Genomic DNA, 25,627 nt, shown 5'->3' with positions numbered 1-25,627 from the left:
AAAAGCTCCCATTGACAGCACTATGGCTTTTGAATGAACTGTGAGGGACTGTGGGAAATTTGCAAGGGGAGAATGTGTAATAAGTAACTATCATAATGATCAGCTCAGACTTTTAACCCTTCCTCTATATACTTTGTCCACACAAATTATTCAGGATATTTGTAAGCAGGACTAGTATTTTGGTAGCCTTGACCAAGAGGTGAGGTTATTGAGACTACAGGGTACACAAATATTAACCTAAATCCCAGTGAAATCAATAGGGCCATTCATATAAATTATAGAAAATGAAAAAAAGGGGAAAGACAAAGAACACATATGCTCTTAATTCATTTTCAGCAAATAGAGCGAGCTCTTCAGTTGGTGCAAATCAGGGTAGCTGTATTGAATTCAGCAGAGCTACACCAATATACATCAGCTGAAGAAATTGTCTCTCACTCTCTAATTCTCTTGCACTATGTTAAATTTGAAACAGAGCAATAGGTGGGATCCATGTCAGTACCAGTCACAAATTGGAAAATGCAACTTTAAATAACTACCTCATCTAACAGGTGATTAAACCAACCTAAAGCTGTTGCAAGTCTATAAAACTTTCCACTTTTTCTTCTTCATTGTGATCTAGGTAATTTTTTCTTGGTTTAAACAGGATTTAATTTGATTTTTGTGGAAAAAACTTGTCCTTCTCCTTTCAGCATGAGACCTGAGCCTGTGACCCTAATGCAAACAAAACTCTATTTTGTTAACTCAATGTTTCTCTGCACTAGTGCTGTAGGATTCTTTTAAAAATATGAGTTAAAATTCCCTGCTTTTTCTCTGCATCAAAATTTTTTTTGCCTAGACTTTGTCAGAAACTAATATCCAGATTTTAAGCTCTTCCTTTTCACATCCACCACATCATGAATACCACTTGGACTGGCTCCTCAGAAAAAGTGGGTCCCAAAGATGAGCTGTAAGCATACATAGCCTACTGCCTGCAGTACTGGATGAATTAGCAACTCAAAACTGCCCCCAACCTCTCTGCTAGCCTTGAAAGCAGACAGGCAGGCAAGTCACCACCTAATCTCTCTCCCCTACCAGTGAGAGCTAACAGGAGGCACTTAATTACCACTTCCACCCTCCTCTTCCTTGGGGCAATACAAAATGATACAAGCCGCCCTGCAAATCCCTATGGCTATTTTAAGGGGTTGGTGTCAATTTTAAAGGCAGACATGCACCTGCATGAGTGCTAACACTCAGAGGCACACTTTAAACACCTGCACAAGCACAATTGTTATACTTTTTTAAAACACGCACCCAAATAAGTTAGAATTTGGAGCAGGTGTTCGCTCCTTCAAAGGGATCGCTAAGTATATGCAGAGAGGAGTGAAGGTTGATCCGATGCTTGGCTGAAAAATGTACCACTCAATGTCTGTTCACTAGTGGTTTGGTCTGTAAACTTACACTTTATTTTTTATTATTTTGTTTCCTATTCTACCTTAAAGAGCAGGACACAAAGACATACAGAAATTTAAATAGCAAAGCGCAAGCACAAAGATCCTCATTTGAAAACAGTGCTCCATTTGTTCATCTCATATCTTATCTAGATACTAGTAAAGCACAAAGTAGATGGATAATAAAAGGCCACTACTTAACCACTTAGCTAATCTGTCTAAACTGGAAAGAAGATACTCAGAATCAGTGATGTTGCTTGAATAAAGGGATATGCACTGTGTGATTCGAAGCATTGTGTAAAATGTCATGTTAGAAATGTTAATATTCTAATAAATAGATATATCCCATCTCCCACTCGTGGATTTAAAGCTGCATAATAATATAATATGCACACTTAAATACATGGGGCCACATTCATGGGGAGATAAAACTGGTTGTGTAAATTACACATTTGTAAACTGGTGAAAGTTATAATTTACATTCTCAGGGGGATCACAAGACAGGAAGCAATAGTTCAAGAATTTTGTAATGGGGAGTGGCTGTACAGAAGCAGTAGAAAATAAACAATATTATGCAAATAAAACTTATGCAAATTCCCTGCATCTTTATGAAAGACAATGAATTGTATGGTATCTACTGCTTTATACAAATAATCTGAGATCCTGGGGGTCTTGTAAATCTAAATTATATTTACATTCAGGTTGTTGGTGTTGAGTGAACCCTAGATGAATAAGCATTAATGCTACTTTTTCAAATGGCTTTAGGACATCAGTAGTTTTTCAGGAAAGTAAGAACGGGAAAAGAACATTCTGCTGTAGTTATAGCAATACAAGTATCGAGACATTCTTGTTATTGGGACCAGCAAGCAGACAGATATTATGCGAATCCATCTTACTCAGGATAGTTTAAAAAATGATTTCTTGAAGTCTTAACAAAATTTGGTTGGGATTGAAACTGAAAACCCTCCAACACAAAACACTTTCTACAAAACACACAAATTAAAAAGAATATATTTTTGCTTTGTCAAAATATTTTCCTAGGGGCAGAAAATATCGTCCCGATCAACTCTCCATTTTATCTTAACACTAATAGTGGCAGTTCCAGGACCACAATGAGGAGAAGCAGAGCCCCGTCTGCCAGGGAGTCAGGATTTCTCCTGTCAATAATTCAGAAATTTGGCCATTGAGGACAGGGAGTTAAAAATAATTAATTGGACTAATTGTTTTATTTTTCTTAGCAGTAAAAACTCAAAAAAGATGCCCTGTGTGCATACAGGCCACAGCTGTATGTTGATAAGTTACATAACAGTGAATGGCATCTATGTGAATAAAATGTGTCCCAAAGGAGACACGCACCTTAAAGGATGTTAGGCGTTCTCAAGATTTCTCTACCCACAGCAGCATTGGTTCTTTAGTTTAATCGCACAACAGATTTTGCAGCATTCTCTAATGGCCTACTTTTAAGATTGCCATATACAGGTTACTATATTTCACATGATTAACAAGTGTTTCTTTTTATTGGCTTGTATTTTTCTGACAGCATATCTACATATACAGCATATGAATACCTAGATGTTTAAATTGGGATTTGGTTTTCTTTGCCTAAAGTAAATATCATTCAAGTACCTTAGGGTTTAAGCAATATGTTTTTCATTTGCTGTGGCACTAAGTGTATAGGTATGCCTGACCACTAACCTGACATGTTCCTGTCACTAGGGACTGTAGGTTCTTTCATCTTCTTAATGGACCTTCCTCTACAGATGTCTGTGGCCTACCTGACTATAATCCTTTAAATTTTAATTCACTTTACATTTAGCCCACTCATAAATACCATTTAGGTACCAATATTCTGTTTTATGCAATCCCTAAGGTGGTGCTTTTATTTTAATGAAGCCATTTGCAATTTAAGAGGAAAAAATATTCCATCTTTGATTGAATATATTTGTCAGTTTTATTCCCAACTGGCATTTTCATGTGAAAACTTGAATAAAACTAAAGGGATGTCTGCTTACCAACTGGAATAAAAGTTTCTGTGTGTTCTGCCTTCAAAAATTAACTGAATAAAAGGTTTTTGAAAACCATTTAAAAAACATCAAAAGTTAACCCCAACAATAATCAAAAATAAAATCCAGAATCAAATTATATTACAAATGAGAATTTTCATTGGTTGTCTTTACTTTAGAAGAAATGATGCGACTGCAGATGATAAACATTTCTGTTAAAAATGCTAGTCCCATGGCAGAACAGTAACATATTGCACTACTGAAATTATGTAAAAAGCCAGTGACTCTAATATTATTTGTTTTCTCATCTAGTTCTTTAATTCTTCTATTCTGCATATGATTTGTTTCTAGTGGTTGTGTAGAATGTGTCATTTCAAAACAATGAGAATGTGTGTTATTGGTGCAGACTTATTGTTTAATGTGTTGATATAAAAAGAGACAGAAAGTATTAAAGCTATTTCATACATGAAAGGAAAAATTTCCATCTTGGAGCTTTATAGAGGACTTCCACTCTGATGATCTGCTCTGCTAGTGCATGGAAGACTGGCAGGTCCTCACAGGTAGAGAAAACAGAATGCAAAGTCAAGGGCAAATTTTCCTCAAATTAATGACATTAACTTTCTACCATGGGCCCACTTGTATAACTGAAGTAAAGGGAATGGGTAGCATAGACTGATGTTGAATTTTTCTTTATCTAAGGTACATACAGGCCTCTACCACTATAGTATATGAGCAGCTCAAAATCTTTCATGTATTTATTAGATTTGGTCAAAAATTGGAATTTCTGTTCAATGGGAAATACCACTATTTCAACATTTGTTTTGATCCCAAATTAGAATAAAAATGTGAAATATCTACATAGAAAGTTCTGAAGAAATGCTGATTGAAATGAAACATCGCAACATACACCAATTGAAATGATTCATTTCAGGCTGGCTGAACATTAAACTGCTGCAGTGTCTCCTGGGAGCTGTAGCTGAGGTGCCTCCATTTTCCTCTTTGAGCTGGTTACCCAACTGGACTATATTTCCCATGATGCACCATAGCAAAATCAGCCAAACAAACAAACAACAATTAGGTGAGGAAACAGTGCTCCAAAAGACAAGCAATATCATGCTCTTGAAATGACACAGGCAATGTGAAGTTGCAGGAAGCAAGGGGAGTTAGTCAAGAGCAGAGGCCTGCCACTCAAAAAGAAGGGGGAAGATGAAGAGAGTATTACAAATGGCATAAGCTCCACAGAAGCACATGGAAAATCCAGCCCTTGTTAACAGATATCAAACAGGCATATGCAAGAAATGAAATGAGATATACACATAAAGGGGCCATTTGGCCTTGGCATGAGTGAAACTGCTTTTGGCCCCATTTGCAGACCAGACAGCATGTATGTTGGGAGCAAGGGAAATACCATCATGGTGCTCCCTTCAGGAGGTAAGCAAGCTTTTTAGGCTAGCAGCCCCATTTTGTAGCATGACTGCTGTGTAGCCTTGGCTGAGCCTGCCAGCAGTCAGTGGGATGAGGATACAGAAGCACTCCTTTATCTATAGATATTTGCCTTCTGGGGCTCCAAAGAAACCTTTTGCATTTTTTCTTTCGTTTGAATAAAGCACAACTGTTGATTGTCTCAGGGCTACACATAATATATAATAGAAACAACTTTTTTACTGTGAGGATTTGCCTTTTCTTCAGAAATAGGAAAGGGAAAAATATAAGAGAAGTTAAACTTACCACCTAGAAGACAGTCAGTTGCAGCAAGCTGCAGCCAGTTGCAAAATGGCTGCTACAAAGCTACAGCTACTTTTCCCTGCAAAATTTAAAGGGCCGACACCCTTTGCCCTCCTCACTCACTCACACAAACACAAGAGCATGCTGGGTAATATTGTTACAGACACCTATTATTTTCACATACTAATATTCAAGATGTCAAAGTTGATATTCTTGCAGAAATCTCACTAGCTTTACTCAGTCAATTTCTCATTGGCAATCGGAACTAAGTAAGGCCAGCAGGATTTGGTTCTTTAGGGCTTTGTGAATGTACAAACACATAACTGCATGGGAGTACTGTTTTTCTGTCAGTGAGTTTTTTCTCTCATGCAGCCTACAATGCAATCTCCAAAGTCAAACTGTTCTCAGCTCTGTGGCTATTTCATTCAACACCTAATTAATTATTACCAAATTTATAACATAGCTTTGCTCAAACTCTTCCAATTTGCCCTCAATTCTTCTGTTTTATTTTCTGTATTTGTAATCCTCATAATTCTTTTTTACTGCTGTTACATATAAGGATGAAAGTTTAAGAGCCTTTTCATACTGACTCTGAAAGCTCTTTCCCAGCCAATGCGGCAGCACCTTTCTACTTAACAAACCATTTCTCTTTCTATTTTTAGGTCTGTGGATCATTATTCTACCTTTATCTATATCCTGCTGCATTTCATCAAAGTCTTTGTTCTGGCTGTACTTTAACCTCTTTCTAGGTTGGAAATCTTTTATTCATACTATCTCTAACTTGTTTTTGTATCAGTTTTTAGTTTAAGTGGTTAGTCTTCCAATTATGTCACCACCTTCTAGAGTGACCTTGTCAATTACTTAGTCAAATGTTTTCTGAAACTGCAGTTAAAAACCCCTGATGCATAAAGCATGTATTTTATCTTCAGTTTCACCAGAACAAAGTTACTTAGTACATCCAAAAATATTCAAGGTGGACATCATGTCCCCTTTGAGGTCAAGGGGAGCTTTGCCATTAATTTCATTGAGGCCAGGATTCTACCCTGGATGTCTCCCATTAGGAGGTAATTGTTAAAAACTTAAAGGTTTATAATATACAAACTCCCAATTATAAGTAGTCAGAATAAAAATGTAGGCCAAGATTTTCAAGAAGTCACCAGCGGTTTTGGGTGCCCAACTGGAAACATCTTAAAGACACCTGATTTACCAGAGGATGTGTACTTAACATGGAAATGATGGTCTTTTCAATTGTTGCAAGTTGGACTCATCAAAACTGAGGCACTCTAAAATTACTAGTCAGCTTTTCAAAATCTAAGTCAACTGCTATAAGAGGACAGTATCAAGCTGTTTAGCAACAATATTTGCAAAAAGTCTGGAGTAAGGAGGGGTCAGATGGTTTTCTTTTCATATCTGAATTTGGCCTGATTGTTACAGTAAATTTTGTTTTTATTGACAAACATGAACAGAGGCACCTGAGCCCCTGCTTTCGCAGAGGTGGGGACCAATGTATAAGAGACTTCTTCAGGCATGGAACATGGTGGGGGGATAGGCAGGGTGTACAATCTGGCTCTGCATTATTGGAAGCACAAAAGGTAAGGAGAATTTGGAAATTTTTAAAATATATTATTTTTAACCCGACTTTCACTTTCAACTTCAAAAATACCCTCCCTCTCCACACACCACCACCACCTCCTTGCACAGATGATTATAACGGGCAGTGACAATATGGTGCTTTCTAAACTAAAGGATCCTTCACTTGGAATATCACCACAGAATCAACCATTCAGCAGTTGCAGTGCTGAAAGTGAATGCTTCCCTTAATCAGCCTGGGGGGGCGTCACACTTCTGTTCAGAAGCAGTCCTAATAGCCATATAGCGGCTCAATTGTCCCTACAGGCTATTATACATTCTACCTGTTCTTAGAGGTTGCTGATTTTTTTTTTAAATCCTCTTCAATCCATGTGATGTCAGTAATATCTCTTATAAATTTGCCATATGTTGAGCATGCTTTATTGCCCTTCTATATGCTCCTTTACATTCCTACTTCAACTCATCTTTGAAGTATAGAATGCAGCTGTGTGAAATCCGGATATTTCACTGCACTGGATTTCAAATGTACAAATGTGTTCTTTGCTTTTGATCCACATGTGTTTTTGCTGTTTGCGTTTCTTTTAGAATCTCAAGTTTGAAAAATAAACCTAAAACTCAAAGAGAAATTCTGTTCAAACTGCTGGGTTTGACTTGGCTTAGCATGGAAGCCATGCAAACTTTCCATGATTTGGAGGGAAAAAGCATGAATCAGCCCAGGTTAGCCCAAAATTGAGCCTAGGTTTGCAGACCTTAGTGAAAGTTTTGAGTAAAGAAGTCCCAAAGCTAGGCTAGGTGGGGAGTGAGTTTTGCATGTATTTTGGTTGTACTAAATACATCTCACTCAGCTGTCACTCACAATTGCTTAAATGTCTTTGAGACTGATAGCAGGTAAAAGAGAGTCACCAAGTGTTAGGAGGAGTAGAACAAAGGAAAGGGAGAGTGGAAAACTAGGGAGAAAGGAACATAAACTGGTGGGCAAGCAAGATAAGAGAGTGAAAGGAAGACAGAAAAAAAGGGATAAAAAAGTGACTCCAGCAATATGGTTTACATCCAAAACTTTCAGCTGCGGCATTCCCAAAGTTTCCCCACCACAGCCATGGACTGATGTTGCCTAGAAAAGCAGCTGAGGAAATAGGATTGGGACTAGGATAGACATGAGGAATAGAGCTGGCCAAACTGAAAAAACCTGGGGAGGGATGAGGGAATTGTTTCAGGTCAAGCCAAAACAATTTTATTTTTTTTAAATTTTGGCAAATCAAAACAGTTGAAAAAAAATGTTTCAGCTCAAACTAAATGTTTTGTTCACCCCAAAACTTTTAATTTTCAATTTATTCCAACCTTTTAAAAACCTCTGAATAAAATTGGAAATGAAAAGTCATTTTGAATTGAAAAATCAAAATGTTTCATTTTAAAAATGTCAAAAACAAAACATTCCAAGTTTTTTTGGAATTTTCTGGTTTTTTTTTGCTTGGGGAGAGGATATTTATTTATTTTTCAACAAAAACAATTTAGAAAATTTTACATGAATTCATGAAATGTTTTACTCAACCCAATTTGCTTTTTTTTGGCTGAAAATTTTTGCCCAGCTCTAGTGAGGAAGTATGACACTCACTCACCAGTTTTCAGTAATGAATTCATCCTAAAGTGTGCATCTGTCACACCACATTTATTTACTTGGGGTTTTGGTGGTATTTAAGCAGGTGATGCTCATTATCTATCATGACAAGGGTGATGAAGCATACTTGTGAATAAAAGTGGTGAGTGTACTACAAGGTGTATAAATAGACTGACACTTATTAAAAGACCATGATAGCTCACTCTCTCCAGGTTTTCATTGGAGCTGAATTTTATTGTAGAAGTGTGGTATTTAATCAGGAACTTTTGTTATGTATGGACTTAACTACACTTTTAATGTCACCCTCTTCTGTGACTAGGGGAACCATATTTCCCAAAGGGAAAATGAGACACCATGTGAGGCTAGCCTGAGCCTCTCCCCTTGCCCCGCACAGACCTGGCATCACTGCTTGCCCGAGCCTCCCTCCTGGACAGGGCTGGCCCAAACCTTGCCTTCCCCCTTCCCGCGTGGGGCTGACCTCGCTGCTCACCCAAGCCCTGCCTCCCCCCACCAGAGCCCTGCCTCCCCATGTGTGGGTCTGGCATTGCTGCTCGCCCCCTGCACCCCACATTTTTTGACAAAGATGGGCATTTTGATCAGTTGGCAGGAGCAAATGGGACAAATGCCCACTTTTGCTAAATAATGTGGTACAGCCCGGAAAGGGCTTAAAAAAGGGACTGCCCCAGCCAAAACAGGACGTATGGTCACCCTATCTGTGAATCTCTAATTATGGTAACTCTCTCTGGGACAAAGTGTCTCTAATCTTACTGGTATGTCAGCAAACTGTGTTGAGCAACATTCCTGTAGTTCAGCCCACCTCAAGGAGCATGAAGCTTTTTATTTAGTCGGGGTCAGAGTAATTGAAATTCTCTGTGATCAGTGTTCTAGGCTTTTCACAAGCTTTTCTTATATCCGTAAACATTTCCTGATCCTGCCCTGAAGATCTTTCACAGGCTTCTAAGATCATGTTTTTGTTATCATATTTCCCACTCAATTCAAACTATCTCTGCCATGGTACCTAACTTGCATATGTCAGTTCTTTCCTCACACAGAATTCCTTCATCCAACTTACCCATATTGCTAGCCTCCTTCTTTCCTGTTGAGTCTATCCTTTCTATAAACTTGGTATCTTGGTTTCCTGATCAGAGACTCAGTTAACCTAATTAAAACACTTTATATTTCTTTTTAAATACGCACGCACACACACAGTCAGGAAATTGTGTTTCATACAAGCCCTTGACTTTGTGTTCACTTTTGTTTTTTCCCTTTAACAAATTGTTCTCCTTGTCATTCCCTCCCCCATTTACATTTAATAGCATCTCTTTCTCTGGTTAATAAATCCTACATCGTCTCTCATTAAAATCTTAACATTTATTACACTGTGGTATTTACCTAACTTGCAATAGATCCTGTTCTTAGAATGGAGATTGCAACTACTGCGGTAGCATTCACTACTGCAATTGGGAAGTGCCACGTTGTTGAGGGTATTCACATGCATTTTCTTTATTATTATTATCTATTTGTATACAGAAGCACCTAAAGAGCCCTCCTAAAATCAAGGCCCCATTGTACTTGCAGCTACATCCCTTGCTCCAAAGATTACAGTCTAAACAGACAAGACAGAGAAAAGGACGGGAGGGAAAATTGAGAGACAGAGAGGTGAAGTGACTTGCCCAAGTTTTATGCAGGAGGTCAGTCTCAGGGGAAATAGATCCTAGATCTCCTGCATCCCAGTCTAGTGCCCTGTCATAGTCAATGGCATCCCCAATTCTATTTAAAATATACTGTATTGTTTCCCATTTAACCTCACCTACTAGTGAAAAATGCAACCCCCACAATCCCCACATAAGGGGGTTTTGTCCAGACTGGCAGGAAAAAAACCTTAGGGTTCCTCTCCCCTCACCTGGGCTGGGGGTGGGGGGAGGCAGGCCAGTAGGACTAAGGTAAAACACTGGCCCCTGCACATCTTGGGGAGTGTATATAAATGCTAAGTAAGCCACCTCCCACAACCAATTAGCAGCTCCCACCCCTGTGATTAGCATAGGACTGGGTGTTTAGGTCTGCTGTGGGTATTACTTTAGTTACCTTTTTGGGGTCAGGAAAATAATTGTTTTCCTTCACCATGAGACTGACCAGGACAGGATGGGCTGTTTTGCCTTCCCCATCACAGCTGGTGGGTTTCAGGTGAGGTTCAAGATATTGCTTAGCAAGTGGCAGGTGCCAGGAGAGGGGTCTGATTCCCTGATAAACTGCATTTGGAAGTCAATTTGAAGGCATCCCCTGAAGTAGCCAGGGAATGGGGTTGGAGTTCCTGGTGTCCGATACAGAGAGAAGACAACCCGCTTTCCCCAACCCCTTAAACTTCATATGAGGAGAGAGTAATGGGGTCTCAGCAGTGGGCTGGGACCAGCTGTAGAGTTGGGGGTGGGGCTGGTCAGCATCCTCCACCAGATGGAAATAATTAAGGAAAGAATGATGACCTGCATTGTACAAGTTATTGCTACAAAGTTCCCAGATGAGTTAAGTCAGGGGTCGGCAACCTCTGTCACGCGGCTCGCCAGGGAGCCACGATCGGCTGAACCTGTGGACTGTGCCTGGGCTCCTGCAGAACCAACAGAGCACTAACTAGAGGAGCGCTGTGTCTGAGTTGGAACCACAACTGCCTAGAATTGAAGACTTTTAGGCTGGACCTTTATGTTGCTGGAGAGTTTGTAGAGTTTCCCTGCACAGGTGGAATCTTCCATCAATCATCTCCAGATGACTTAAGTTCACCTTGCGTCCCTTATGCAGATCAGAGAATCCAGCCCCTTATTTTTCATTTGCCTGAAAAGTGCCATGCGCCATCTATGGCTCTAAATTAAGTAATAACAATATGTCTTATAGTGCTGGACTCAAGGGACTCGATCTACTTAGCATAACAAAACAAAGGTTAAGCGGTGACTTGATTACAGTCTATAATTACCTCCGGGGGAACAAATCTTTACCAATGGACACTTCAATCTATCAGAGAAAGGTATAACATGATCTAGACACTGGAAGTTGAAGCTAGAAAAATTCAGCCTGGAAACAAGGTGTAATTTTTTAATAATGCGAGTAATTAACCATTGGAACAATCTACCAAGGTTTGCGGTGCATTCTCCATCACTGACAACTTTTAAATCAAGATTGGATGTTTTTTTCAAAAATATCTGTGGAATTATTTTGGGGGAAGTTCTATGGGCTGTGTTATGCAGGAGGTCAGACTAGATTTTCATAATGGCCCCTTCTGGCCTTAAAAATCTATGAATCTATGTTGACATATCATACCAAATACCAGAATAGTTGTCAGCCCTTTATAACCCAACAGAGCTTTAAGATTAGTAAAATTATTCTGTCTCTAGAAATTATTTCTTTTCTTTGTTTTGCTCTTCACTCCATTTGTAGCACTGAGATTCATCTAATTTTTTTCCTCAATACCACTCTTTAATTGACTGGGGTAATGCAAAAATTTTCTTATGTCAAGAAGCCAAGTATTCAGTACCACCTATATAGCACTGGGGGAAGACAGATGAGGAACTGAACCCAACTATGCTATACAGTAACTCCTCACTTAAAGTAATCCCGGTTAACGTTGTTTCGTTGCTGATCAATTAAGGAACATGCACGTTTAAAGTTGTGCAATGCTCCCTTCTAACATTGTTTGGCAACCACCTGCTTTGTCCACTTCTTGCAGGAAGAGCAGCCCATTGCAGCTAGCTGGTGGGGGCTTGGAACCAGGGTGGACCAGCAGTTCCCCTATCAGCTCCCTGCTCCCCTAAGTTCCCTGTGCAGCAGCTGCCTGCAGTTCAGCTGTTCCTCCCCTCACTGCCATGTGCTGCTCCCGCCCTCTGCCTTGGAGCTGCTCCCCGAGACTCCTGCTTGCTGTGCGGCATGGACGGAAGGAAGAGGGGGGGCTGTCAGGGTGTCCCGCTGCTCCTGCACCCCGCTTACCCCATCTTCCATAGAGCAGGAGAGACACACCAGGGCTCAGGACGGAGGGAGCTTGCAACAGCTGCATCTCAGGAAGCTGATCTAATTAACAAGGCAGTGTACTTAAAGGGAAAATGCGCATCTCTCTCTCTCTCACACATACCCCCTCCCCTCCATTCCTGCTGCCTTGAAGAGTGAGAATGTTAACCCTTGAGGGCTCAGCCAATTGCTAGTTCATCAATTAGCAGTAAGGAAAATATTCCACCCTCTGACTCCTCCACCTCAACCAAGCTTCACAATCATCATCACTGTGTACCAGTATTAAATGGTTTGTTTAAAGTGTGTGTGTGTGTGTGTGTGTGTGTAAAAACTTTCCCCGGAACCTAACCCCCTCATTTACATTAATGCTTATAGGGAAATTGGATTCGCTTAACATCGTTTCACTTAAAGTCGTATTTTTCAGGAACATAACTACAACGTTAAGTGAGGAGTTACTGTATAGCATAGCACAGCACCAATGCCAAGTCAGCAATCTGGATCCTTGGGAAAACATTTATTACTGAACAGCAGCACCTTAGACAATCAGTTTCTTTGAAACACTATCAGTTTCTTCAGCTGAACTCAGCCTCCTCAAGCTGCTTTTGTGTGGAAGCTAGAGGCCCCCTAGGATACAGCACAGAATGAGATCACTTGGTCTGAATCTGCAAACAAGCTTAGACAGGCCCACTTTTAACTTTTGGCCAAACAGCTTTCTAGAGTACAGTTGGTAATACTAAACCCTCTTGGAAATTTCATGGAACCAGGCAGCTTCAGTGGAACTGTAAGAACAAATTTATAGAGTGAGCTTTCTACAGTGATTTTCTTGACATACTGTATAATACTGAGATACTAAACCACAGATAGGTCTATAGCCAAAGCAACATTTACTTCAAGAATTTTAGTTAATACCTGCGAAGGATTAGTGTTGTAGACAAGCCATTAGAGGTGACAAAGACTATCTACGCTGTGTCATGAGATGTAATGAAACATTACAGTACAGAATTAAGCTTGTTACTCCAAGATTTCTGTTCTCAGCGCCTACACAAGGATAAAGGATAGAATGTGTTTATTATTTTACCTTGTAAAACAAGCATTAAGGATCAGTATCTATGATGCATGGTCCAGCATAACAATAGGGCATGTGTGGTCAATTGAACCACCATGAACAGAAAAGCTGCTTTATAATAGACTTACAATAAACAGATAATATGAATTATTGGGAGCTGGTGAAAAGACTGTAAATTAGATATCCCTGAATATTATTAAATATCAAGATTACTGACTATTTTGGAAAGCTTGGTAAAGGGTTACATCATGTTTTCATAGTAAAATCAGCCTCTCCAGTGCATGGTAAGGATGTCAACGCTTGTTTTATTTCTACCCTACAGATGTGTACTGTAATACACAGCTTATAAACTAGCTTGCATACTTAGCACTTGAAAGCTGATAGGACAGAAATCAAACAAACAAACAAAAAATGTTAGCAGTTCCAATCAAAAGGACCAAGCCATGCATTAGTGGCCCAAACTAGAACTGAAAGTACCTTCTCTTGACATTTCTTTTAGAAGGGGCAGAATTATTCACCTTCTATAGACTGTAGTCCAGATTTGATTATATTCTAAGTAAGCTGATTGCTGGAACGGATTGCAATGGGGAAGAAATTTCCCCAAATCTGTCCACTACATAGTGATTTATTACATTTTACTCACTGAAGGCTGGGCCCCATTTCACACTGGCCAAACCTGGTGACACAGAAGGTGCTATGATCCATGGGCTTCAATATCAGCCACAAAGCAACTGCACTGCTAATCCATACCCTTGTGTTGTGTTCATGGTGCAGGATTCTGTGTCCTGCAATCCCCACACAGATTCTATGCACTCAAATGGTTTAATTGGTGGTGGTGATTTTACCCTGAGAAAGTTGTGATTTACATTCCTATGGAAACTGTGCTTTTGTTACATTTACACACCCAAGATAGGTATGCAAATTGGAAAAATGCATTATATTACTGCTAGTAAACACCCAAACTTCATTTTTCATGCTGTAGTTGGTTTCATTGGGAAATGTCTTTGCAGTCAAAAATATGTTGCTTTTTTTCCTAACTAAACTGATAAATTTACATGTTGGGGCTTGGAATTTTTTTTTTAACTTTATAACCACAGCCCTTTGGGTGGATCACTCAGCACACAGTGCCCTTTGAGGTTGGCTCCACTTTTGGGCCTCCTCTTTCTGTTTACAGATTATACCCACTGCATCTCTTGCCCCCCATCCCCATTCTAGGTCCAGCATATACATGCTCTCTTTATGTAGCTCTTCTACCTCATTTTAGATTCTAGGGCCCAGTGTTCACATATAACATGGGATCTCCCTCCCCCATAACATTATTAAATAATAATAATCTTTGACCCCTTGTACTGGGCAGTGAAAGGAGATGTTACTCACCTTGGGGAGTAACTAGAGTTCTTCGAGATGTGTGTCCCTGGGGGTGCTCCACTCCAGGTGCACCTGCACCCCGCATCTTTGATCAGAGATTTTTGGTAGCAGTGCCCCTTTGGACCATGCATTCACCCCACACATTCTTGTGCCCTGCACTGAGGCTATATTAGGCTATGTAGGCAAACCACCCTCTGTTCCTTATCCACTGCAAAGACCCACAAGGGAGACTCCAAAGCAGAGGGGAAGGAGGGTGGGCAGTGGATCACCCAGCGGGGGACACAGCTTCAAGTACTCCAGTCACTGCACAAGATGAGTAACCTCTCTTTCTTTGAGTAGTGCCTCTGTGGGTGCTCCTCTTCAGATGATTTATGAGCAGAACCCCGCTGAGGAGGTAGGAGGTTCAGAGTAGAGTCAAATACAGAAGAGAAAACTGCATTGCCTACAGCACATCTGATCTTGCCGCAGGTACCAAAGCGTAATGATTAGAAAAAAGTATGAACAGATGACCAAGCTACAGCTCTACAGATGTCTGCAACTGATACATCCTTAAATAAGGCTACAGACCTAGATAGTGCTCTTGTGGAACGAGCTATCACTCTAAAAAGGGGGTATTAGGGTGAACACGAGTTCAGTCATAACAAATATCAATACAAGCAGAGATCCATTTTGATAACCTCTGTTCCAAAGTTACCAACCCCTTGTTCCTGTCTGCAATAAATACAAATAGTCTAGGAGATCTTCCAAATGGTTTAGTCCCATCTCGCCAGAAGGCTACTGCCCTCCTAACATCTAGGGTATGGAATATGGTTTATTGTGTAATCCACTGTTGTTTTTTTGGGGGGGGCTGAGAGATTAATGGTTTCATTAATATGAAATTCTGAGGACACCTTAGGTAAAAATCTTGGATGTGCCCGTAGCGACGCTTGCAGCCGTTAAGGCCCTCAAGTCTCCCACTCTTCAGGCAGAAGTGATTGCTACAAGGAAGGCTGTCTTCATTGATAAATATAATAAAGAACAGGTAGCTACTGGCTCAAAAGTGTGTTTCATAAGGCAATTAAATACTAGGTTCAAGTCCCAGTTTGGAGTAGGATCTCTGCTTTGTGGGGAGATGTATTATAAACCTCTTAGAAATCTTGCTCTAGTTGGGTGAGCATAGAGTGAAAAAATCCTTTGGGTGTGTGAAAAGCTGTTATTGCCCCTAAGTGAATCCTAATGGAATTCATAGAAAGATCTGATGTTTTCAGTTCCAATAAGTAATCCAATACCCTGAGAAGAGGAGAGCAAGTTGGCAAAATCTGACAACTGTTGCACCAAATGTACTATCCCTTACATTTCTGGAGGTATTTCTTGTAGATTCTTTTCTACTTTTTTTATAAAACATGTTGCACCTCTATCAAACAGGATATCTCTATTATCCAGAACCATCAAGGAACCAAGCTTGGAGCCTAAAAATGTGCAGGTTGGGGTGAAGTGTTCAACCAGCATCCTGGATGAGTAAGCAAGAACTGATCTGAAGCCTACACAAAGAGCAAGAGGTGAGTTTGATCAAATAGGGATACCAGACCTGTTTTGGCTACGTTGGTACAGTCAGTATGACTCTGGCTGTATCTTGTTTGATCTTCTTGAGCAACTTTAACATTAACAGTGTTGGTGGATATGCATAAAGAAGTCCTTTCATCCATGACATGAGGTATGCATCGCTTATGGATTATATAGAGCCATCTCTGGAGCTATATCTAATGTATTTTCCATTCGCTGCATGGGAAGCTGGTGAACAGACCTTTGGGGGAGGCTGGTGAACCGGCCCCTCCCCTTCTGCCTGAGACCCCACACCTCTGCTTCCCCTTCTGCCCCCTTCCGCTGCAGGAGCCTAGAGCACCCTCACCACAGCCCTTGGCCCCAGCACCAGGCCTGCAGAGCCCCTGGCCCCAATGCACCAGGTGGCGCGGCCACAGCACCATGTAGGTAGCACTGCCCAAGCACCAGCCGCTCGGAGTCAGTGCGGCAGGCTGGCCTGCCCCAGCCAGGGCAGACCGCCAGGAAGGGCTGAGGGCGGAGCATTGGCAGTGCCACGCCAGGCTATTTGGGGAGGCACAGCCTCTCCCAGCCTACAATACCTGCCGCCTATAATTGGCTGCTATGGCAAACAAATCAACCTCCAGGAATCCCCAGACTAAGACTATTTTGTGGAGGATTCTGGAAATCAGTTCCCATTTGTAATTTAGAACGAAATGGCTGCTTGCTGATTTCATTTGCCAAAGTGTTATGAACACCTGGGAGGCAAAAAGCTGAGATCACTATGTAGTAGGCTATCCACAAATTCCAGAGTTTTATTGCTTTGGCACAGAGAAATGGAGAGAGATGACTCCCTGATATTGCCTGTCATCATCTTTACTTGCTTTGATTTGATTAGCAGTAGAAAGTGTGGGCAAGCATTTTTGATGGTTCTCAATTCCAAAAATTGATGTGGAGAAGCTGCTTTTGTAGTGAACATTTTCCCTGTACATTCTGAGGTCCCATATGTCATCCCCTCCCCAACCTCAAAGTAAAGCATCTGATGTTATCACTACAGTAGGGATACTCTGCAAGAATGCAACACCTGTGCAGGATTTGGTTGAGTCCTTCCACCAGTTGAGTGATTGTAGAAACCATTCGGGAGCAGACAGTATCCTGCGTAGACTGTGTTTGCTTGGTTTGAAAACTGTTTGAAACTATCCCTGTAGACTTTGGATGTGTAATCTGGCATTCTGCCCTACAAAGACGCAAGCTGACGTGTCCCAGCAGTTAAAGAAAGTTTCTTATTGTTACTTGAGGACTGCCCTGAATCTTTGAGGTGAGATTTTCTAGTGAGAGACATCTGCTGGACAGTAGGTATGCTCTGCCTAGCAGTCAAACTATGTCTATGAGTGACATATTGGGGGCGGGGAGGAGGATAGTATGCATTCATACACACGTGCACACTCTCCCTCCTGCCCTGCTCACACATGGATCAGCTTAACAGGGAGCCCCAGCTGCTGCTGCTTCTGTCAGCTCTGGCAACCTGTGCATGGGAACTGTGGCCACTCCTGCACTGGCTGCTTCAGCAATCTTGCCACTCCAGTGCCTTTTGGTGCTGCTGCAGCTGTCTTTCTGCCGAGGGGATGCCACATGCTGGGCTCCCAGTCCCCCCGCCCATTTCCCTATCCCCTTCTTTTCCCCATCCCATCGCCTCTTCCCCATCTCATCCCCCTCCTGCCCCTTGCCTCATACCCCACCCCTTCATCCCCCTCCCTCATGCCCCATTCCCCTATCCCCTTCTCTTCCCCACTGCCCCGTGGGCACTCATTGTCATACAGGAAACAGGATTGTGGCCATGCAGGGTGCCTAGCACATGTAGAAGGTGACAACAATGGACACCAGGACCCGAGTGGTGGCATCCAGCTGCAGAGGCAGAAACCCAGAGCAACCACCCTCACCCAAGAGGACAAGCATCCCGCTTCCTCCAGTGCCCTCCTAGGCTCAGCTGCCACTCCTCTTTTTGGGAGGGCAGTGCCCACCCCCCCCCAAACTGAACCCATGGAAGCTACTATGAAATCTACACACTGTAGTGGAGTGAAAATGAGCTTTTCAAGGTTTATTTGAAGCCCTGGGCTATGAAATAGGGATCTTTACTGATGTCAACACTTGCTGATACAATCTGCCCCGATCAACCCATCAGCTAGGTACCAGAAAATAATTACACCCAAACAATGTAGGTGAGCAGCAACTAGAGCCAGAATCTTTTAAAATTCATGTGGTGCCACATATAGGCCAAAAGAGAGCACCCTCTACTGGTAGGGTCTTTATTAAAAAAATAAAAAAAAACTCGTGTGAAGGCTGAATATCAATATGAAAATATGCATCTTGTAGTTCGAGAGTCATGACCCAATCTCCAGCTTCTAATGAAGGAGTTATTACTGCAAGGGTCACCATCTTGAATTTTGGTTGCTTTATATATTTGTATAGAAATGTCAGGTCTAAAATTAGCCTCCACCCTTCATTCTTTTGGGGGAAATCAGGAAGTGCTTTGAATAGAATCCCTTTCCCCTGTGTTGCAGGAACTGGTTCTAGTGCTCCTACATATAGAAGACAGATCACGTCTTCATCTAGTAATAGATCATGAGGGGGCTCCCTGAAGAGGGATGGGGATGGGAAATGAGTCAGAGGGATAGATTTGAACTGGATCATATAAGCAGATGTTTTGGCTTCCAAAACCCATGTGTCCAATGTTATATGCCCCCAAGCATTCTGAAAATGGGAGAGGCAGCACCCAAAAGGAGAGAAAGGGGTAAGATGTTGCAGCTGTAAGACTTCTCAGTTGGATGGTTAAGACTCTTGACTCAGCCATCCAAACTGTTGCTTGATGGACATGGATGGCTGTGAAGATGTAGCTGATGGAGGTTTCTTTTTTGAGTTTTTTGTTCTGTTGGCCAGAGGTTCAGAGGGCCTACATATGCTGAATAGAGGGTTGGCTGTGCTCTTTGTGCTGTCTGAGGCCTACTAAATCTCCTTCTATTTCCAGAGTATAAATCCCTAGGGATCACAGGATAGCTCCTGAGTCATTTGAAGTGTGGAGAAATGTATCCGTTGAGTCTGCAAAGAGTTTATGACTGTCAAAAGGGGAGGTCTTCTGTACTCTGAACCCCTCTTGGAAAACCTGACAGCATAGCCAAGACTCTTCTCCTGACCATTGAAGTGGAGATGGATGTGGCAGACACTGCAGCACTGTCTAAGGAGGCCTGGATCAATGTCTTTTCCAGGAGCTGACACTGTTGTATAATGGACTTAAACTGGTCCCAATGTTCTTCTGGCAGATGCTCAGTAAAATAATTGAATTTGTTATAATTTAAATTTTAAATGGTCATATTTGGCCTTGAGCACCTAATGGTTTGCTATCATAAATCAAGTGTGGCTGAAGCGGAGGATTTAAGACCAAAGAGATAGAGCCTCTGGTGGTCCTTAATGTAAGGGTGGACTTTGAGTTATATTGTCTGCCTGGTTCATTAATGACCTCCACTACTTAAAGAATTTGGAGCTGGGTGAGAAAATACAAACTCTGATTCCCTAGCCATAACAATACTTCTTATCTTCCCTCTTGCAGGCAGGCAGTGCGCTAGCAGGGGCTTGCCAAACCATCTTACTGGGCTCCCATAAGATCTCCATTGGCTTGAATGACAATCTTCATAGATGTTGAAGCATGTAAAATATCTGTGTGTTTATGGTGGGACTCCTGAAGCTCTTCTAAGGGAGTCTGCAGTATATCAGTAATCTGCTTCATCAGGTCCTGAATCTACCTGAAGTCATCTGTCATAGGTTGTGGGGGCACGGCATAACATTTTCATCAGGAGATGAAGAGGCAATATTAGTAAGAGCTGTGATGTCCTTATCAGGCCTTGTCTCTTGCTCCTCAAAGATCTCTTCCTCTGGCATAGGTGTGGTAAAGTGAGTTGAGGAGAATGGACTCTTCTCTGTTCTCTCCAGTGTTGTGAAGACATCAGTGTAAATTGTTTGAGATAGAATGCCCATGGCTCTCAGCAAGGCCACTGACGGGGGCATAAATGGCATAGATGGAGGCAGCAATCTGTGGTCCTGCTATGTGGGTGTCATTTGAGGTCTATCCTTCTGTAATACATCAGTATAGGAGGGAAACTGATGTGTCCTAGAATGGGATGGGGGACCTGCACCAAAATTTTAGATTGTGATGAGTCCTCTTCCACAAGGGAGAGCATAGCAGTTCAGCTTGCAAAGTAGATGAGGGTGAGTGAGGTGCTCTAGGTGTTAGAGGGCTCAGTGACAGAGAGAGGCTTCATACTGACAAACCCCAGCACTTATTAACACAGGAGAATCTGGCTCTGAAAGTATTATCTGATCCTTCAGGTACCTAAACTCTTGATGTACTGATAGTATCAAAGATTGGGCCAAGTGGGAACTTGTGGAGCATGGCTTCAGTATCAATGCAGCTGGTACTGAACCTTTGGTATAGGATTTCCTCTGAACCATAAGTAGGTGTGCGGTCTTTGGTACCACTGGTTTTCTTGTTATCGATACTGAGCCAGGGAGCCTGGCTTTCCCTGGCAAAACTAATGAAAATTTAATCCCTAGAAGGGGAAATCTCCTAACTATATAACTATCTCTAGGAATAAAAAAAGGAGGGTTGTTTGTTTTAACAATTGTTCCAACAACTATAACATTGCAAGTTAGGTAACTATCTGAGAGAACACTAAATATTAGACAACAGGCACACAGGAGACTCCATCTTGGGCCAAAGGCGGTTGAGAAGGAACCGAGAGTGGTTCACCTCTGCTGCCTGGTATAGCTTCTGCACAGGGCATGAGAATGTGTGGGGTGCATGTGCGGGCTGAATCAGCACTGCCACCAAAAATCTCTGATGAAAGGTGCAGGCGCACCTAAAATGGAGCATCCACGGTGACACTATTCGAAGAAGAACTTGCACTTCAACCCTTTATTGGACAATTTTCTGATTTCGAAGATTGTCCCCAAGTATCCTCAAATGCAGTGGACCAGATTCACCATTAGGCTCTAGCTGCTCTGTGCCACTGCACCAATGGCAATCAGCTGTGCTCTGGTCTTAAGTAACGAGCTGCACTTCAAGTTCATGGCTGCTTCACATGACCAGAGCCACGTAAAGCAGCCAGAGCCTATCAGTGAATATAGCACTGAGTACAGCCCTGCTGTTCCTTTAGTAGAAAACTGCTTCCATTATACTGCCAATTGTTTAGTCCTTGGAGTGACCACTCAAAACAGGTTGAGTTGTTAGTGTACACTGTTCTTTTCAACATGTGGAGTATCTAACAAGGAACATAATACCTGCTCCAAAGAGATTACAATATAAATCACCAAGTAGACACAATACAACACTACATTTAGACGGGGATGGGGACACTAGGTGTGCATTCATTGGGAGACTATTCCCAGTGCTGGTATTTTCCCCACTCCTTTCAAGATTCAAAGCTTTCTTTTGCAATAACTCTGCCTGTATCTTTGACCTCCCTATGCCTGGAAGAAATTCACCTCTCTGCCAGCACAATGTTTATACACCACATAAATCCCAGTTAAGCCCAATTTGGAGGATTAAGTAGAACTTCAGTAGTTTATAGTCCTTGTTCTGGCCCTTTCCATAGGAATGAGTTTCATCCTGTGTGCATGTGCACATTCAAAATTTCTCACTGTTTTTAACTCAAAGTGTTGTCTTTTTGCTCTAAAGGCTTTCACTTTCTTGATTCCTAGACATGACTGTGCCACAGAAAATGGAAAGGAGTCACTTTTCAGGAGCACAGAATATTTCAAATGGTTTTGTTTAACTTTAAAATATATCATGTCTGAATGAATTAAAAATGATTGTTCTTGTTCACATTCCTTGCAGCTGAAAATACATCTGTCATGTAGATCTATAACAGAATTAGTTTATCTTTATGGTAGTTTAAAAATTGAGTTCAAATCCTCTTCTACATACTCTAGTTTCTATACATAGATACACACACACACATCACTTTAAAACACTCATCTTCTGAGCAGTGCTGTTCTTTCCATAGCTGAATAAAATATAAAATATAGCTTAGTATTCTAGGAAAATATCCCATTTATTAAAAGTTATTGAGTATGTTTTCTAATACATGCAGATGATTTTAGCTAAGGCTAATCCAATGTAGCTTGTTCTTCCCTGAGTGTAGAGTTCCGTTAGAGTGGTAGCCTTGTGTGGAATTGTATATTAGACAAACATAATGCTGCAGATTTACCTATAGCACCACACTTTGTAACTGATGATGAAAGTCAGGATGGAGGAAAAAAAAGAGGAGACAATAAAATCAAATTTGATTAGAATAACTGAATTATTAGATTTTTTTCATGAGTGTTTATATGAAGGAAGGTATTGTATGTCTGCCACCAGAGCCTACATCTATAAAAGACTAGGATGTCTATATTCATTCACTACATTCACTGTACCTTTCATCCCCTGAAGCATCTCCCAATACACAAAAAAATATTTATTTATTTATTTTCACATCCTGGAAAGCAGATTATAAAAATCCTGTGTGTTCTTTAGCATTGCTACAGGGGTTAAATTGTTAATGCTTTACTTTCACTCTAGTTTTTTATCAAACTTTGCTTTTTCTCTCCCTGGGGATAAACAAATGGACAGCTTTCCTCTCTAGTATTCCTCCTTCCATTACCATCACAGCAGAATGCATCTGAGACTATAATAATTCAGTGATGAAATACAAAATGTCGCAATGCCATCTCTCTTAAAGTGAACTGAGATTTTGTTATGCCATTTTAGGTGCACTAATAGCTCCTAAAGTCCCATGGAGTATCCTAATGTGAATTTAATGAGCTGATAGCATATAAATGACAGTACTGTGAGGGTGAAGGTGACATAACCTTTTTCTTTCTATTTGATGTTTGTCTTTGAAAAAATACAGATCTTTTCAAAATATACTGCATTATTACTAAGTGCTGCATCATTCAGCAAAGAGGCTACTATTGTTTTATCATTTAAAATTCTATTTTTTCCTTCATGGCCCAAGAAGCTAGAGCAATTTTTATTTTATTTTATCATTAAGGTAATAAAAAAGAATCTGACTACTTTTTCTTTGTGCACACTCTCATTATGTGGCACTCTAGTGCTTGTGTCCGTTTTATGGAGTGCACATCCAGTGACAACTACTCATTTTTGGCATTCAAATTCCTTCCGATGTCAGTATTAGTAATATGGAATCACTAAAATTGTGTTTGAATCATACTGAAACCATCCATCTTTATTTTCTGGGTGTAATTTTTTCTGCTATCAAGGATGATGTTAAGAGGGGGGGGTCTACTCATCATTGCTGACTCCCCAGCTATCTGTGTCATTACAGAAGCTTTGTCGTTTATAATCAGTTGACTCCCCCTGCCTGCCTGATTCATTCAATGATGTCACACTCCATTGTTTGTGCAAATCCCAATCACCTTCAGCATGGTAATGAACTGTGATCACATAAGCACTGGGTTGTATCATCAATGACACTGTTAGGGACCGGGGAGGAAGAGGCTGATGGTAAAGGATAAATATATTGGTAAGCAGATGGGAATGGATATATAGACCATGTAAATGAGATTAAGGGAGTAACAGAATGCATCACATTATTAAAGTTCGTCAGAGTATAGCAGGAGGCTCTTTAAAAATTCTGCTCAAAACTCATGGTGAAAGTTTAGGGGAATCAAACCCACCTGCTTTTCTTATTGGCTTTAAACTAACACCTAGATTTAGGGCAGCTCATATTTGATCTGCTGTCTTCCAGATACTGTGAATCTTTTATTTATTATTAAAAATAAATTCTTATCAATTTTTCCAGAAATCTTATGAATTCATCAATCCCCATCTACGCAGAGAATCTGGGGATTTTTGTTCATTATAAACAAGGTTTGTTTGTTTTGTTTTTTTGTTCTCATTAGCTGGATGTCTTAGGCCAGAAAAGTGAGTGTGTGTGTGTGTGGAGCGGGGGGTTGTTTGTTTTTTTGTTTTGTTTTATGAAGGGCAAGAGAGTTTATTAGTTACTTTTGAGGTCGGTATGGTTTTAATATTTTTTGCACACTGGCTAAGGGCTGTTGTTATAGGCACTAAGTAAGATAGCAAATAAAGTTAGCTACATTTTATAAAGTTAAATTCTTCTATTGGCAGAACATATGAACACTAAGAATTACAGAATTTGCTCTGCTGACAAAGATGTACCTTGGGTTGTATTTGAAAAATCAGCATCAGCATCTTCAAAAGCAGCTTACGTGTTTCAAAAAGTTGGACTTTTGGCAACATATAAAATTTGTTTAGAAAAACCTTTTTGTTGCCAGGTGACAAGGCAAAACATATCACATATGCTTAACAACCAGCTTGTACATATTTTGTCCTTCCAAGGTTTCTAGGCTGGTCAGGCATAATGATGCATTACAGCTGAAGTAGCTTCCAGCAGGGACAAATGTTTGTCTGTTTCCAAAAGCATTTTCCTAATCCTTAACAAAAACAACCCAATATTTCTCATTGTTTAATGATTGAGTAAAGTTTAAAACTGTCCAACATTCATTGTATTGCAAGTTCTAACATCTATATTGGTGTGCTTTCTGAAGATGCATACCACTGATTTTCTGGCTGATCCCACTTGTTCAGCATTTTCTGGTACAGTACAAGCAATAATTTTGCTAATACATACATATTTTTTATAGTAGTCTGACCTACCATCACTATTGTAGCATCATGCCACACTGCAAACAGTATGTAACTGGTTCAGGAGCATGCAACACAAGAACTTTTTCCTTCACCCTTTTGTACATCCCAGGCAGAGGCCTCATGATTGTAAAGTGGGAGGGAAGAAGGCCTAGTTATGTCTTCAAAACAATGAAGAGCGCTTTGAGGAGCAGTATGCATCTTCCTAAGGATGGCTGGGGCAAGGAAGTTGTACACTGTTCTTAATGTAGGTCAGTGCCAAAATGGGACAATTTGATATTCCTTATCGTTTAATCCTCCTAGAAACGTGGTCTACAAAGGCTCTGATAAATGACCCTTCTGCTTGCTCCCTTGGTAACTTTATCTGAAAGTATGTGATCCATACAGAGGATTCCAACCTACAATTACTCCATCAGCAGACTCCCACCAACGTTGATGAGAGCTTCTCATGAGGGACACAGCAATAGAAAAACCTAGACTTTGGAATCCAAAAGCCACCACTAGCCCACAGATATGTACAAAAAGATATCTACAAGAAATGAGTGAACATGTATGGTTACCACAGTTACTTCCTGCTGAGGTCTCACATACTACCGTAAAGGACCTTTA

At 40.9% G+C, this 25,627-nt stretch overlaps 1 long non-coding RNA gene across 2 annotated transcripts; it reads left to right on the top strand.

Moving 5' to 3' along the window:
- The first annotated feature begins 1,387 nt into the window (after positions 1 to 1,387).
- LOC120375144 lies at positions 1,388 to 25,627 on the top strand. Of its 2 annotated transcripts, none has more exons than XR_005586456.1 (4): positions 1,388 to 1,423; positions 16,186 to 16,319; positions 24,156 to 24,223; positions 25,322 to 25,627. It is a non-coding gene; the product is annotated as an uncharacterized LOC120375144 (long non-coding RNA). The 2 variants fall into 2 exon arrangements; XR_005586455.1 differs by lacking the exon at positions 1,388 to 1,423 and adding an exon at positions 6,512 to 6,747.

Source organism: Mauremys reevesii, linkage group 11, assembly GCF_016161935.1.
Source record: "Mauremys reevesii isolate NIE-2019 linkage group 11, ASM1616193v1, whole genome shotgun sequence".
Taxonomy (NCBI): Eukaryota; Metazoa; Chordata; order Testudines; family Geoemydidae; genus Mauremys; species Mauremys reevesii.
The sequence above is the reverse complement of the archived record's forward strand: the minus strand, read 5'-3'. Positions and strand labels throughout refer to the sequence as shown.